The sequence below is a fragment of the Loxodonta africana genome, chromosome 20 (assembly GCF_030014295.1).
Source record: "Loxodonta africana isolate mLoxAfr1 chromosome 20, mLoxAfr1.hap2, whole genome shotgun sequence".
In the NCBI taxonomy this organism is placed as follows: Eukaryota; Metazoa; Chordata; class Mammalia; order Proboscidea; family Elephantidae; genus Loxodonta; species Loxodonta africana.
In genome coordinates, this window is record NC_087361.1 from 68,796,655 (window position 1) to 68,810,517 (window position 13,863).

Consider the following 13,863-nt stretch of genomic DNA (forward strand, 5'->3'; position numbering starts at 1 on the left):
AATCAAACCATGAGATAATTTACGCCAAGCACCTGGCACCTAGGAAACGCTCTCGAGACACACCCAGGCTAGTGGTAAAAAGATACTTACTATATTTTTATAAAAGTAACACGGACCTTCTGCGTTTGTCTGCTGACCATGCCCTGCACCCTCTCCTCCCCACGAGGCACCATCACAAGTGCCACCATGCCAATCCTCTTCCATTAAAAAAAAAAAAAAGCTGCTGTAAAAAATAATGAAAATACCTTGGCGGGGGTGGGTAGGGCCGGCAAACAAACGCAGGAGGCTGCGTTATTTGCATAAAAATACGGTAAATAAAAACCTTCTCTGGAAGGGAAAAGCTGTGAGAAAGTTAAGAACACGGAGCATTATTCACACAGTGGCAAACACCAAGCTGCTTCTAAACAATTGTGACTTTCTGTTTCCTCTGGGGTGAGCTTAGTGAAGCTTTTAAAGATGGCTTGCTCCTTTTCATCCTCAGGTGAGAGCCACTCCAAGTTTGGGCAGGAATTCTGGTAAACAAAATGCAGTGCCATTTTGCCTGGGCATTCCCCTGCTGAGACCCCTTCGTTCCCCCTGATTTTACATTCCCAAACCCTTCACACTGAGGGCAGTCCCAGTCTGCCAAGGTCCCCGGGCCTTTGGCCTCACAGCTGGCTGCCAGAAAGCAGGGCATCTCCAAGTCCTTCCACCTCCTCAGTTCCTCCAGTATGACTGATCCAAAGCAATTTCAAAGCTTTTGAAAACTTTAGCCATTCATAACTGGTCAGTCCCCTCCGGAAACGTTCCCCGCTCTGCTGAGAGCCTGCCAGGCGACTTGGTGACGTCCACCTCTCAGCCCACACAATGGGCACAGCAGAACAATACCGAGAAGGAAAAACATCCCGCCCTTCTATAGGCTCATATCCTCCTGGGACCCCCACCCAACCCCGTGGGCTCCCAGAGGCTGGGTAGGAGGTGGGAGGGGTGCGGAGATGGGCCAAAGGACGATGGGAGCGGCTGTGGAAGTGGGGAGGGGGAGGAGTGGGAGCACAACCAAGTTTCCCCAGTTTGGCTGGATTCTGAACCAGGTGGTTGAGTCAGATTAGAAATAAAATCTGCTTATTCTGGCTCCTCCGCTGGCCAGCCCCACGCCACTGTTTGCAGCCTGGACACTGGAAGGATTGAAACCTGAGCTGGCAAACGTAGCAGTTATGAGTCAGTGACCCAGGGAGCACAGGCAGTGAGGCAGGTAGATGTCTCTGGCGGGATGCCAGCTTGTTTTGCCATTTAGCTAACCATGCATTATTGGGTAAACCTTTCAGGGCCTCAATTTCCACATCCGTCAAATGGGGCCATTGTACATGCCTGATCTACCTTACAGGCTGTTTTCAAAGATGAAACGGGCTACTGTGCATGAATGCACACCAACAATTACGATGCCGTCATTAACCCTAGAGAAGGACTTGGGGAGGGGAGAGGCAGGCCTGTGGGGGTTCCCAGCCAAAAGTCAGAAGACATGGCCCTCAGGTAGCTTACCACCTAAGCACAAGAAAGAGAGAGACATTGAAAACCTAGATAAATAATTGTAGACAGTTTGAATTTCTAGATAGTTGAACATGGGGATAGTCTAGTTGGTGGGGGTGGGGCTGGGGGGCTTATCTAGAAATCTCATTTTCATAGTAAACTCTCTGTTTTTACTTACATTGTGTATTTTCTGGGTGGCTTTTCAGGTAATAGTGATTATGTGGGGCAGAAGGCCCTCATGAACTCATTGGCATGATGCGCTCCTGGAGTTGATCAAGGAAAGCTTCCTGGACGAGGGGAGTTTGTTTGCAAAGATGAGAAAGGGAAATGGCTCATACAAAATAATGACGTGTGAACAGACAGATTAGCGTAAAATTCTGGAGCTGGAAGGACACGCTGAAGATATCTAGGGCCACCTCCATTATCAGGACAGGAGCACGGAGTCCCAGCTAGGAGAGGGGACTTACCCAAGGTCACAGAGTGAGTTGTGACCAAGCTGGGTGAAGGTGCTGCAGGGCGGTGGCAAGGGAAGTCCAGGCAGAGGGATCAAAAGTGCTAAGACTTGAGGGAGGAGGGGCTTGGAGGGAAAGTGGAGCCTTAGTCCAGTAATAAGCAGTGAGTGGTCAGAGGCAGGGCTGGAGGAAGAGGAGGGGAAGGTCCAGGGCACATAGGGCTTGGGCACCTGCTGGAGAGCCTGTGCGGTCCCTTAGAGATGCCAGTGGGACAATTGACAGGATGTCCTGAAGCCTCTGGGAGCCCCAAGCAGCCAAGGACATATTAATTTGCATATCCTGGGGGTGGGGTGGGAGTGGAGAATTCTCATGCTTTGAGAGCAGAGTTTGGAAAACACCTAGAAAAGAGACTGGCTGTATTGTGTGATTGTAAAGGACATCCGCTTGCAGAGGGCTGAGTTTTAAGGCAGTAAGGTAGCCTGGGGGTGCTCGCTGCTGCTTTCAAGGGGAGGGAGGGAGCTGGGGGAAGGATGAGTTCCAGAAGGTTCCTAATAGATCAGATGTTTCATTGTTCTATTAATTCTTTCGTGTTTTCATCCCCAACTGTGAATTGAGCCTTAGAGGGTGGAGGTTTGCAAAACAGACAGACACTGTTAAGGCTGAGGAAGGGGAAGGGAGGGAGGTGAGAACCAGTGTGTCCCTGGGTAGGCTGCTTACAGCCCTGGGATTATCCTTACTGCATCTGCGGAATGCAGATAACAGAACTCCGTTTGCAGTCATCATTGTTTTGATTTCTGCAATCGGCTTATCTCTCCCTGACCAGACTGTGAGTTCCTTGAGGATGGAGCCCTGTTTACTTATTTCTGAATCTCCAGTGTTTCACAGAGATTAGTTTGGGCCAAGAGATTTTAAATAAATGTCTGTTGAATTAAAAAAAAAATTTTTTTTTTAATCTTAGATAATGTTTTAGGTTTATAATACTTTGCCTAACATATAGTAAACACTCAGCACCTGCTAGGATAAAGGACATCAGAACTTCTCAAACACTGGTGGCCGTTTGGAAGGATGGGCGGTTCCCCATGGACAAAAGGGATTTTATTTATTCCTGTCCCCCCATACAACCCTCACCCCCTTTATAAGAAACTCTGGCCTCTGGTTGGGACATTCACTGTGAAACAAATGGGCTGGGTGATGCCTTTAACACTTACACAGTGCTTTCTAGGTGCCCAGTGGAGTCCCTGGGTGCTGCAAACGGTTAAAGCACTCAGCTGCTAACAGAAAGGTTGGAGTTTCGAGTCCACCCAGAGGTGGTACCTCAGAAGAAAGGCCTGGCAACCTATCAGCCATTGAAAACCCTAAGGAGTACAGATCTACTCCAACACACATGGGGTCATCATAAATTGGAATTGACTCTATGGCAACTGGTATGGTATAAACCTATGATTACCCCATTTTACAGATGGGAAAACTGAGGCATAGAGAAGTCGTGTTTTGGAAAGGTCACACAACTAGAAAGTAATGGGGCTAGGATTCAGGTCTAGGTAGCCTGGCACTAGAGCTCTGCTCTTAACTTCCACACTGGACTGTATTGTCGTTAGCCATGGTTGAATTGGCTCCAGACCCATGGCGACCCCATGCACTACAGAATGAAACACTACCTGGTCCTGTGCCATCCCATGATCAGTTGTAGTTTGGACCCTTGTGATCCACAGGATTTTCACTGGCTGATTTTCAGAAGTAGATCATCAGGCTTTTCTTTCTAGTTCATCTTAGTCTGGAAGCTCCACCGATACCTACTCAGCATCGTAGCGACTTGCAAGCCTCCACTGACAGAAGGGTAGTGGTTGGGCATGAGGTGCATTGGCTGGGAATCGAACCCAGGTCTTCCACATGGGAGGCAAGAATTCTACTGCTTGTCAGCCCCAACCTTTCCCTTCCCCTAGGACTGTAAAGCTGGGCAGTCAAGTCCGTTACCAAGTAGGACACTGGGCCTGAGGTGCAGACACAGGATGCTGAAGGTAACCACTCACGGTGTCTGCCCAAGGCAGGAAATACTCCTGGGCTCTAGCTCCTGTGTCCCACCCCCTCTTCCCAGGGTTGCCCTCTCAGCCTCATCAGCATCTGCTTTAGGAATCCCAATTTCATTCATTCTCATACCACAGAATCAGTCCTATGACTTAAGAGGCTGAGGCCAAGGTAGTCTGCTCAGGTAGGAAGACCCAGGCACGAATTCGGATGCTCTGCCTTATCCTCCGAGTGGGTTCTGCTGGCTCACCTGGGGCATGGGATGACCCTCCTGAGCGGCAGCAGGTGCAGCCTGTGGGTGAGGGGAGCTGCCTCCTTGCCCTCTCCCACTGTGCCTTCTGGTCTCTGCACTGCCACCTGCTTCCCCTTAGTGCTTGTAGCCCAGATTTGGTCTCCTGCTCCACCCCCCTGCCCCAGCGCCCTGTTCCTGGGGACTGGCATCCTGTGCATCTTTAAAAATAGAGGTTGGTCAACATAATAAAGGACATTTGGGTTTATACAAAGCCAACAGCCAACATCTTCCTAAACAGAGAGAGTCTGAAAGCATTCCCCTTGAGAACAGGAACCAGACAAGGGTGCCCTTCATCACCACTCTTCTTTTTTTTAATTTTTATTGTGCTTTAAGTGAAAGTTTACAAATCAAGTCAGTCTCTCATACAAAAATTTATATACGCCTTGCTATATACTTCTAGTTGTTCTCCCCCTAGTGAGACAGCACACTCTTTCTCTCCACTCTCTATTTTTGTGTCCATTTGGCCAGCTTCTGACTCCCTCTGCCCTCTCATCTCCCCTCCAGGCAGGAGCTGCCCACACAGCCTCATGTGTCTATTTGATCCAAGAAGCTCACTCTTCACCAATATCATTTTCTATCCCATAGTCCAGTCCAAGCCCTGTCTGGAGAGTTGGTTTTGGGAATGGTTCCTGTCTTCAGCTAACAGAAGGTCTGGGGACCATGACCTCCAGGGTCCTTCTAGTCTCAGTCAGATCATTAAGTCTGGTCTTTTTACGAGAATTTGAGGTCTGCATCCCACTGCTCTCCTGCTCTCTCAGGGGTTCTTTGTTGTGTTCCCTGTCAGGGCAGCCATCGGTTGTAGCCAGGCACCATTTAGTTCTTCTGGTCTCAGGCTGATGTAATCTCTGGTTTATGTGGCCCTTTCTGTCTCTTGGGCTCATAATTACCTTGTGTCATTGGTGTTCATTCTTCTTTGCTCCAAGTGGGCTGAGATCAATTGGCGTATCTTAGACGGCTGCTCACTAGTGTTTAAGACCCCAGATACCACTCTCCAACGTGAGATGCAGATTGTTTTCTTAATAGATTTTATTATGCCAATTGAAACCCCTGAAACCATGGTCCCCAAATCTCTGCCCCTTCTACACTGGCCTTCGAAGTGTTCAGTTTATTCTGGAAACTTCATTGCTTTTGGTTTAGTCCAGTTGTGCTGACCTCTCCTGTATTGTGTGTTGTCTTTCCCTTCACCTAAAATAGTTCTTGTCTACTATCTAATTGGTGAATACCCTTCTCCCTCCCTCCCTCCCCACTCTCGTAACCATCAAAGAATATTTTCTTCTCTGTTTAAACTATTTTTCGAGTTCTTATAATAGTGGTCTCATAATGCGTTTGTCCTTTTGCAACTGACTAATTTCACTCAGCATAATGCCTTCCAGATTTGTCCATGTTATGAAATGTTTCACAGATTCATCATTGTTCCTTATTGATGTGTAGTATTCCATTGTGTGAATATACCATAATTTATCCATCTATCCTTTGATGAACACCTTGGTTGCTTCCATCTTTTTGCTATTGTAAACAGTACTACAATGAACATGGGTATGCATATATCTGTTCGTTCATCACCGCTCTTACTTAACATTGTGCTGGAGGTCCTAGCCAGACCTATTAGGCTAGATAAAGAAATAAAGGGCATCCAAATTGGCAAAGAAGAAGTAAAAGTATCTGTATTTGCAGATGACATGATCTTATACGCAGAAAAACCTACAGAATCCTCAAGAAAACTATTGAAACTGATAGAAGAGTTTAGCAGAGTATCAGCATAAAAGATAAACATACATACATCGTTGGATTCCTCTACACCAACCAAGAGAACTTCGAAGAGGAAATCACCAAATCAGTATCATTTACAATAGCCCCAAGAAGATAAAAATACTTAGGAATAAATCTAACCAGAGATGTAAAAGACCGATACAAAGAAAACTACAAGACACTATTGCAAGAAACTAAAAGAGACCTACATAAATGGAGAAACATATCTTGGTCATGGATAGGAAGATTCAACATTGTAAAAATGTCTATTTTACCCAAAACGATCTATAGATACAATGTTATCCCAGTCCAAATATCAATGAGATGGAGAAACAAATCATCAACTTTATACGGAAGGAAAAGAGGCCCTGGATAAGGAAAGCAATACTGAAAAAGAAGAGCAAAGTGAGAGGCCTACACTACCTGATTCTGAAACCTATTATGCCGCCACAGTGGTCAAACAGCCTGGTTCTGGTACAACAACAGATACATAGACCAATAGAACACAACTGAGAATCCAGACATAAATCCATCCACATATGAGCAGCTGATATTTGACAGGGGCCCATAGTGTGCTAAATGGGGAAAAGACAGTCTTTTTAACAAATAGTACTGGCATAACTGGATATCCATCTGTGAAAAAATGAAACAAGACCCATACCTCACACCACTAACAAAAATTAACTCAAAATGGATCAAAGACCTAAATATAAAATCTAAAACCATAAAAATGATGGTAGAAAAAATAGGGACAACACTAGAAGCCCGAATACATGGCATAAACAGTATACAAAACATTATTAGCAATGCACAAACACCAGAGAGAAACTAGATAACTGGGAGCTCCTAAAAATCAAACACCTGTGCTCATCCAAAGACTTCACCAAAAGAATAAAAAGATTACCTACAGACTGGGAAAAAGTTTTTAGCTATGACATTTCCAATCAGCGACTGATCTCTAAAATTTACATGATACTGCAAAAACTCAACAGCAAAAAGACAACCCAATTAAAAAATGGGCAAAGGATATGAACAGGCACTTCACCAAAGAAGACATTCAGGCAGCTAACGGATGGATACATGAGGAAATGCTCACGATCATTAGCCCTTAGAGAAATGCAAATCAAAACTACAATGAGATTCCATCTCACCCCAACAAGGCTGGCATTAATCCAGAAAACACAAAATAATAAATATTGGAGAGGTTGTGGAGAGATTGGAACACTTATACACTGCTGGTGGAAATGTAAAATGGTACAACCACTTTGGAAATTGATTTGATGCTTCCTTAAAAAGGTAGAAATAGAACTACCATACAATCCAGCAATTCCACTCCTTGGAATATATCCTAGAGAAATAAGAGCCTTTACACGAACAGATATATGCACACCCATGTTTATTGCAGCACTGTTTACAGCAGCAAAAAGATGGAAGCAACCAAGGGGCCTGTCAACGGATAAATGGATAAATAAATTATGATATATTCGTACAATGGAATACCATGCAACGATTAAGAACAGCGATGAATCTGTGAAACATATATAACATTGGAGGAATCTGGAAGGCATTATGCTGAGTGAAATTAGTTGCAAAAGGAAAAATATTATATGAGACCACTATTATAAGAACTCTAGAAAAAGTTAAAACAGAGAAGAAAATACTCTTTGACGGTTACAAGGGTGGGGAGGGAGGGAGAGAGGTATTCACTAACTAGATAGTAGACAAGAATTATTTTAGGTGTAGCACAGGACAACACACAATACAGGGGAAGTCAGCACAACTGGACTAAACCAAAAGCAAAGAAGTTTCCTGAATACAACCAAAAGCTTCTAAAGCCAAAGTAGCAGGGACAGGGGTCTGGGGACCATGGTTTCAGCGGACATCTAGGTCAATTGGCATAACAAAATATATTAAGAAAACATTCTGCATCCCTCTTTGGTGAGAGGCGTCTAGGGTCTTAAATGCTAGCAAGCAGCCATCTAAAGTGCTTCAATTGGTCTCAACCCACCTGGACCAAAGGAAAATAAAGAACACCAAAGACATATGATAAAGATGAGCCCAAGAAACAGAAAGGACCACATAAACCAGAGACTACATCAGCCTGAGTCCGAAGAACTAGATGATGCCCGGCTACAACCGATGACTGCCCTGACAGGGAACACGACAGAGAGTCCCTGATGGAGCAGGAGAGCAGTGGGATGCAGATCTCAAATTCTCTTAAAAAGACCAGACTTAATGGTCTGACTGAAACTGGAGAGACCCTAGATGTCATGGTCCCCGGACCCTTTGTTAGCCCAAGATTGGAACCATTCCCAAAGCCAGCTTTCCAGAGAGGGATTGGACTGGACTATGGGATAGAAAATGATTCTGGTGAGGAGTGAGCTTCTTGGCTCAAGTAGACACATGAGACTATGTGGGCAACTCCTGTCTGGTGGCGAGATGAGAAGGCAGAGAGGGACAGAAGCTGGTTGAATGGACATGGGGATAACAGGGTTGAGGGGAGGAGAGTGCTGTCTCATTAGGAGGAGAGCAGCTAGGAATACATAGCAAGATGTGTATAACTTTTTGTATGAGAGGCTGACTTGATTTGTAAACTTCCACTTAAAGCATAATTAAAAAAAAAAAAAAAGAGGTTGGTGCCTTCCCATCACAGAATAAAATCTAGAGCCCCTAACATGCTTCTCAGCCCTGGCGCTACATTAAGGTCACCTGGGGGACTTTGTTGTTTTTTTAATTGTGCTTTTGGTGAAGGTTTACAGAGCAAATTAGTTTCTCATTAAACAATCAATACACATATTGTTTTGTGACATTGGTTGCCAATGGTGCGACGTGCCAACACTCTCCCCTTCTGGACCTTGGGCTCCCCATTTTCATTTGTCCAGCTTTCCTGTCCGCTCCTGCCTTCTCGTCCTTGCCCCTGGGCTGGTGTGCCCTTTTAGTTTCATATATAGTTGAACTATATGTGTTATTGTTTGTTTTATGGGCCTGTCTAATCTTTAGCTGAAGTATGGACCTCAGGAATGACTTCAGTACTGAGTTAAAGGGGTGTCTGGGGACCATAATCTCGGAGTTTCTCCAGTCTCTGTCAGACGAGTAAGTCTGGTCTTTTTTTGTATGTGTATATGTGAGTTTGAATTTTGCTCTACATTTTCCTCCTGTTCTGTCTGGGACCCTCTGTTGTGATCCCTGTCAGAGCAGTTGATGGTGGTAGCTGGGCACCATCTAGTTGTGCTGGACTCAGTCTGGTGGAGGCTGTGGTGGTTGTGGTCCATTAGTCCTTTGGACTAATCTTTCCCCGTGTCTTTGGTTTTCTTCATTCTCCTTTGCTCCAGATGGGGTGGAGCCAGTAGAGTATCTTAGATGGCTGCTCACAAGCTTCTAAGATCCCAGATGCTACTCCCCAAAATATCAGCTGGGTAACTTAAATAGAAAAATACTGATGCCTGGGCCCACGACCACGAACTCTGACTTAACAGAGCCAAGCTGAGCATCAGCACTTTTTCTTTCTTTCCTTTTTTTGTCAATTGCATTAAAAAAAAATCGATATTAAATTCCCATAACAAAATTAATTATTTTAAAGTGTACGCTTCAGTGGCATTTGGCAAATTCACCGTGTTGTACAACTGCCTCTAAAAACCAACCAACCGTTGCCATTGAGTCGATTGCCACTCAACCACTTCTACAGAGATCCCCAAAAAACGAGGTACCGTTGCATTGACTCCGACTTGTGGCAACCCCATGTGTGTCAGAGTAGAAGTGCGCTCCAGGGTTTTCAGTGGCTGATTTTTCAAAACTAGATATCTGGGCCTTTCTTCCGAGGTGCCTCTCGGAACTTAAACCTGCGACCTTTTGGTTAGCAGCCGAGCGCTTTGATAGTTTGCACCATCCACGGTTGGCTCTATGTGCTCTGCCCTTTCTGCCCCTCTGTTCTGGCTCCTCTTTGCTTTTCCTCAAGCACAATCCCTTTGGGGACTCTACTGGCTACTGTGTCCCTGGGTATCCACGTAGGCCCCTCCCAGGCCAGCACCCTGCTTTATTTTGCCTTGTCGCATTCCTGATCCCTCGATGTGGTGTGTGTTTACTTGGGTAATATCTCCCTCCTGCAGCCCTGGTGGCACAGTGTTTAAGAGCTATGGCTGCTAACCAAAAGGTCGGCAGTTCAAATCCACCAACTGCTCCTTGGAAACCCTATAGGGCAGCTATGAGTCAGAATTGACCCCATGGCAACGGGGCTATCTCCCTCCCACCGCTGGAATGGAAGCTCTGTGAGAGGAGGGGCTTGTCTGTCTTGTTCGCTGCTGGATGCGCTGTGCCTAGCACAGTGCCTGGCGCACAGTATGTGCTTGAGGAGTTTGCCGCAAGAATGGCCATCTGGGCCAGCAGGGCGGAGCTCCTGGAAGGCAGGGTGGAGTGCCGTTCATCTCAGTTTCCTGGCGCCCAGCACAGGGTGAGGCACGGAGGCTGTGAGCAATTCATGGTGCTGAGGATTTGCCCTGGAGACACAAGGGCGTGCCGTAGAGTCCAGACTGGAAGCGGGGGCCAGAGCAGAGGTGGAGGTGGAAAAGATGGCCCAAGGGGCTGAGCTGCTTAAACCCATTAAAAACAAAAAACCATTGCCATCGAGCCAATTCTGACTCATAGTAACCCTATTGGACAGAGTAGAGCTGCCCCATAGAGTTTCCAAGGAGCACCTGGTATATTTGAACTGCCGACCTTTTGGTTAGCAGCTGTAGCACTTAACCACTATGCCACCAGTTTCCAAAAAGGGGGAAGGAAGTCTGGCAATAGTCTATCACATGGAGGGCTTGGTCACCAAGCAGGAGTAAAGGAGTGGTAGCCTGGTGGTTGCCAGCTGCCTTGGCCACTGGACGCAGAGAGCAGAGGGAGGGAGCCCACAGGAAGGGTGGGGGCAGGGGAGAACCCCAGGTGCCACTAGGGTGGGAGCTGATGCGGGACAGGCACTCATGGGAGCTGCCACCCCACCCCTTCAGCTGTCCTCAGATGGGGCTTCTTGGATGGCAGCCGCAGGGCTCCTCCACAAGTGGCCCAGCAAAGCGAGCAGGGAGGGAAAGGCCAGTGGGCCTCGACAATCCTGACCTGTCCCAGGAGGAGACAGCAAGTGAAGCCAGAGGGGAAAAGCTAAGGGGAGCTTCTGCCCGGGGATTCCAGCAGGATGGGGCAGGCTGCTGCTGGTGGAGCCACACACAAGGCATAAGGTAGGCATTGTGGGGGGTACCCAGGAAGCAGACGGTCCAGGAGATGGCCCTGTGTTATGGCTGTCTGGTGACCAGGGAGCCTGGTGGCAGCTTCTGCAGCCCTGCTCTGGCAGCTCATAACCAGTCATTCAACCTCTCTGTGCTCCCAAATCCAGCTTCCTTCTCCAGAGCCGCCATATTTCCACTGAAAGCCCTTGAGCACTGTTACTGGTTGAATTGTGTCCCCCCCAAATATATGCTGAAGTCTTAACCCCGTTCCTGTGAATGTGACCTAATTTGGGAATAGGGTCTTTGCAGTTCAATCAAATTAAGATGAGGTCTGTAGGGTGGCCTTAACCCGGTATCACTGGTGTCCTTATAAGGAGACACAGACACACAGGGAGGACGCCATGTGACGACCAAAGCAGAGATTTGAGTGATGCCAAGGAACGCCAAGGGTGGCTGGCAGCACCAGAATCTACGAAGGCATAGAACAGAATCTTCCTCAAAGCCTTCAGAGGACATGGTCCTGCTGGCTCCCTGGTTTCAGACTTCTAGCCTCCAGAACTGTGAGATGGTACATTTCTGTTGCTTAAGACTCTGGCCTCATGATCCTTTGTTATAAAAACAATACGACTCCACACAGGGCCTGGTGGTGCCAGTCCAGCAGGCCCCTGCCCAACAGTGTTCCAGGGCACAGGCTGAGTAGTTTTATGCTCCACACAGACCTCAGAAGCTCCATCCCAAGACGTGTGCCCTCACACAGGACTCAGAACAGCTGCCCAGGAGCCCCTGCAAGCTGGCGGGCCACCCTACCTCAGTGACGGTGGCTGGGAGTTCGCCCGCAGGTCCTGCCACATGGCTTGTTTCCCTGGCTCCGGGGCTCTGCACAGGCTACACTTCTCGCTTCTCTATGTACTCCTTTTCTTCCTTGAAGGTCAAGGGCTGGGGTGACAGACAGAACTGGGGCTCTAATTTGCTGTGTGTCCCAGGCAAGTCATTTAGCCTCTGGAAGCCTTGTTTATCTCATCCGCAAAATGGGGAAAAATGGCGTTGCTGTGAGGATTCAATGAGACGATGCTCCAAGCACAGTGCCTGGAACACACTAGGGAGCTTAATAAAGGTTAGGCCCTGCCTGTCTCCTTCCAAACTCAGCTTAAAAGGCACCAATTTGCACCAGTGCATCTCTGGGCCCTCCTCTCCCAAGCACTGATTGCTCACTGGAGTCACTGTCCCACAGTTGGGTGTCTGCCTGCCTGCAAAGGTGAGGGGTCCAGCCTGGTGGAATTGGTGCTGGGCTGAGAATCAAGCCCCTTACTTCTAATATGGCCTGGGGAAACATCACTCGATCTCTTAACATTAGCTTCCTCCGCCAGAAAGCAGCCACCCCTAGCAAACTAGAAAGTTATTAAGGCCAGAAATGAGACCACTGGACAGGTAAGGGCCAGGAGATGTTGCCACAAGGGTGACAAACCTGGACGTTGAGTTGGAAAACAGAGCAGGCTTGAGAATGTTGGGAGATGCATGTGAGAGGCAGTGCGCTGTGGACAACACCAAGGTGTAGGTGGTTTGGGGAGCAGAAGGGAGTGAATTCAAGGTTTGTAGGAATTAAATCTACCACTTGTCTGTCAGTTTGTCATACTGTGGTGGCTTGTGTGTTGCTGTGATGCTGGAAGCTCTGTCACCGGTATTTCACATACCAGCAGGGTCACTCATGGTAGAAAGGTTTGCGGAAATTATCAACTATCATTGATATTACGCACAAGTAAATTTTTGCTTAAGATAATTCAAAAATGGTTGCAGCAGTACATTGACAGGGAACTGCCAGAAATTCAAGCTGGATTCAGAAGAGGATGTGGGATGAGGGATATCCTTGCTGACGTCAGATGGATCCTGGCTGAAAGCAGAGAATACCAGAAAGATGTTTACCTGTGTCTTATTGACTATGCAAAACCACTTGACTGTGTAGATCATAACAAATTATGGATAACATTGCAAAGAATGGGAATTCCAGAACACTTAATTGTGCTCAAGTGATACCTGTACATAGACCAAGAGGCAGTCATTTGAACAGAACAAGTGGATACTGCGTGATTTAAAGTCAGGAAGGGTGTGCATCAGGGTTGTATCCTTTCACCATACTTATTCAATCTGTATGCTGAGCAAATAATCCAAGAAGCTGAACTACAAGAAGAATGGGGCATCAGTATTGAAGGAAGACTCGTTAACAATCTGCGATATGCAGATGACACAACCTTGTTTGCTGAAAGTGAAGAGGACTTGAGGCAGTTACTGATGAAGATCAAAGACAGTATGGATTACACACCTCAACATAAAACAAAAATTCTCACAACTGGACCAATAACCAACATCATGATAAACGGAGAAAAGACTGAAGTTGACAAGGATTTAATTTTATTTGGATCCACAATCAACACCCGTGGAAGCAGCAGTCAGGAAATCAAATGATGCACTGCATTGGGTAAATTTGCTGCTAAAGACTTCTTTAAAATTTTGAAAAGCAAAGATGTCACTTTGAGGACTGAGGTGCGCCTGACCCAAGCCATGGTATTTCCAATCACCTCATATGCATGTGAAAGCTGGACAATGAATAAGGAAGATCTTGGAGAAGTGACACCATTGA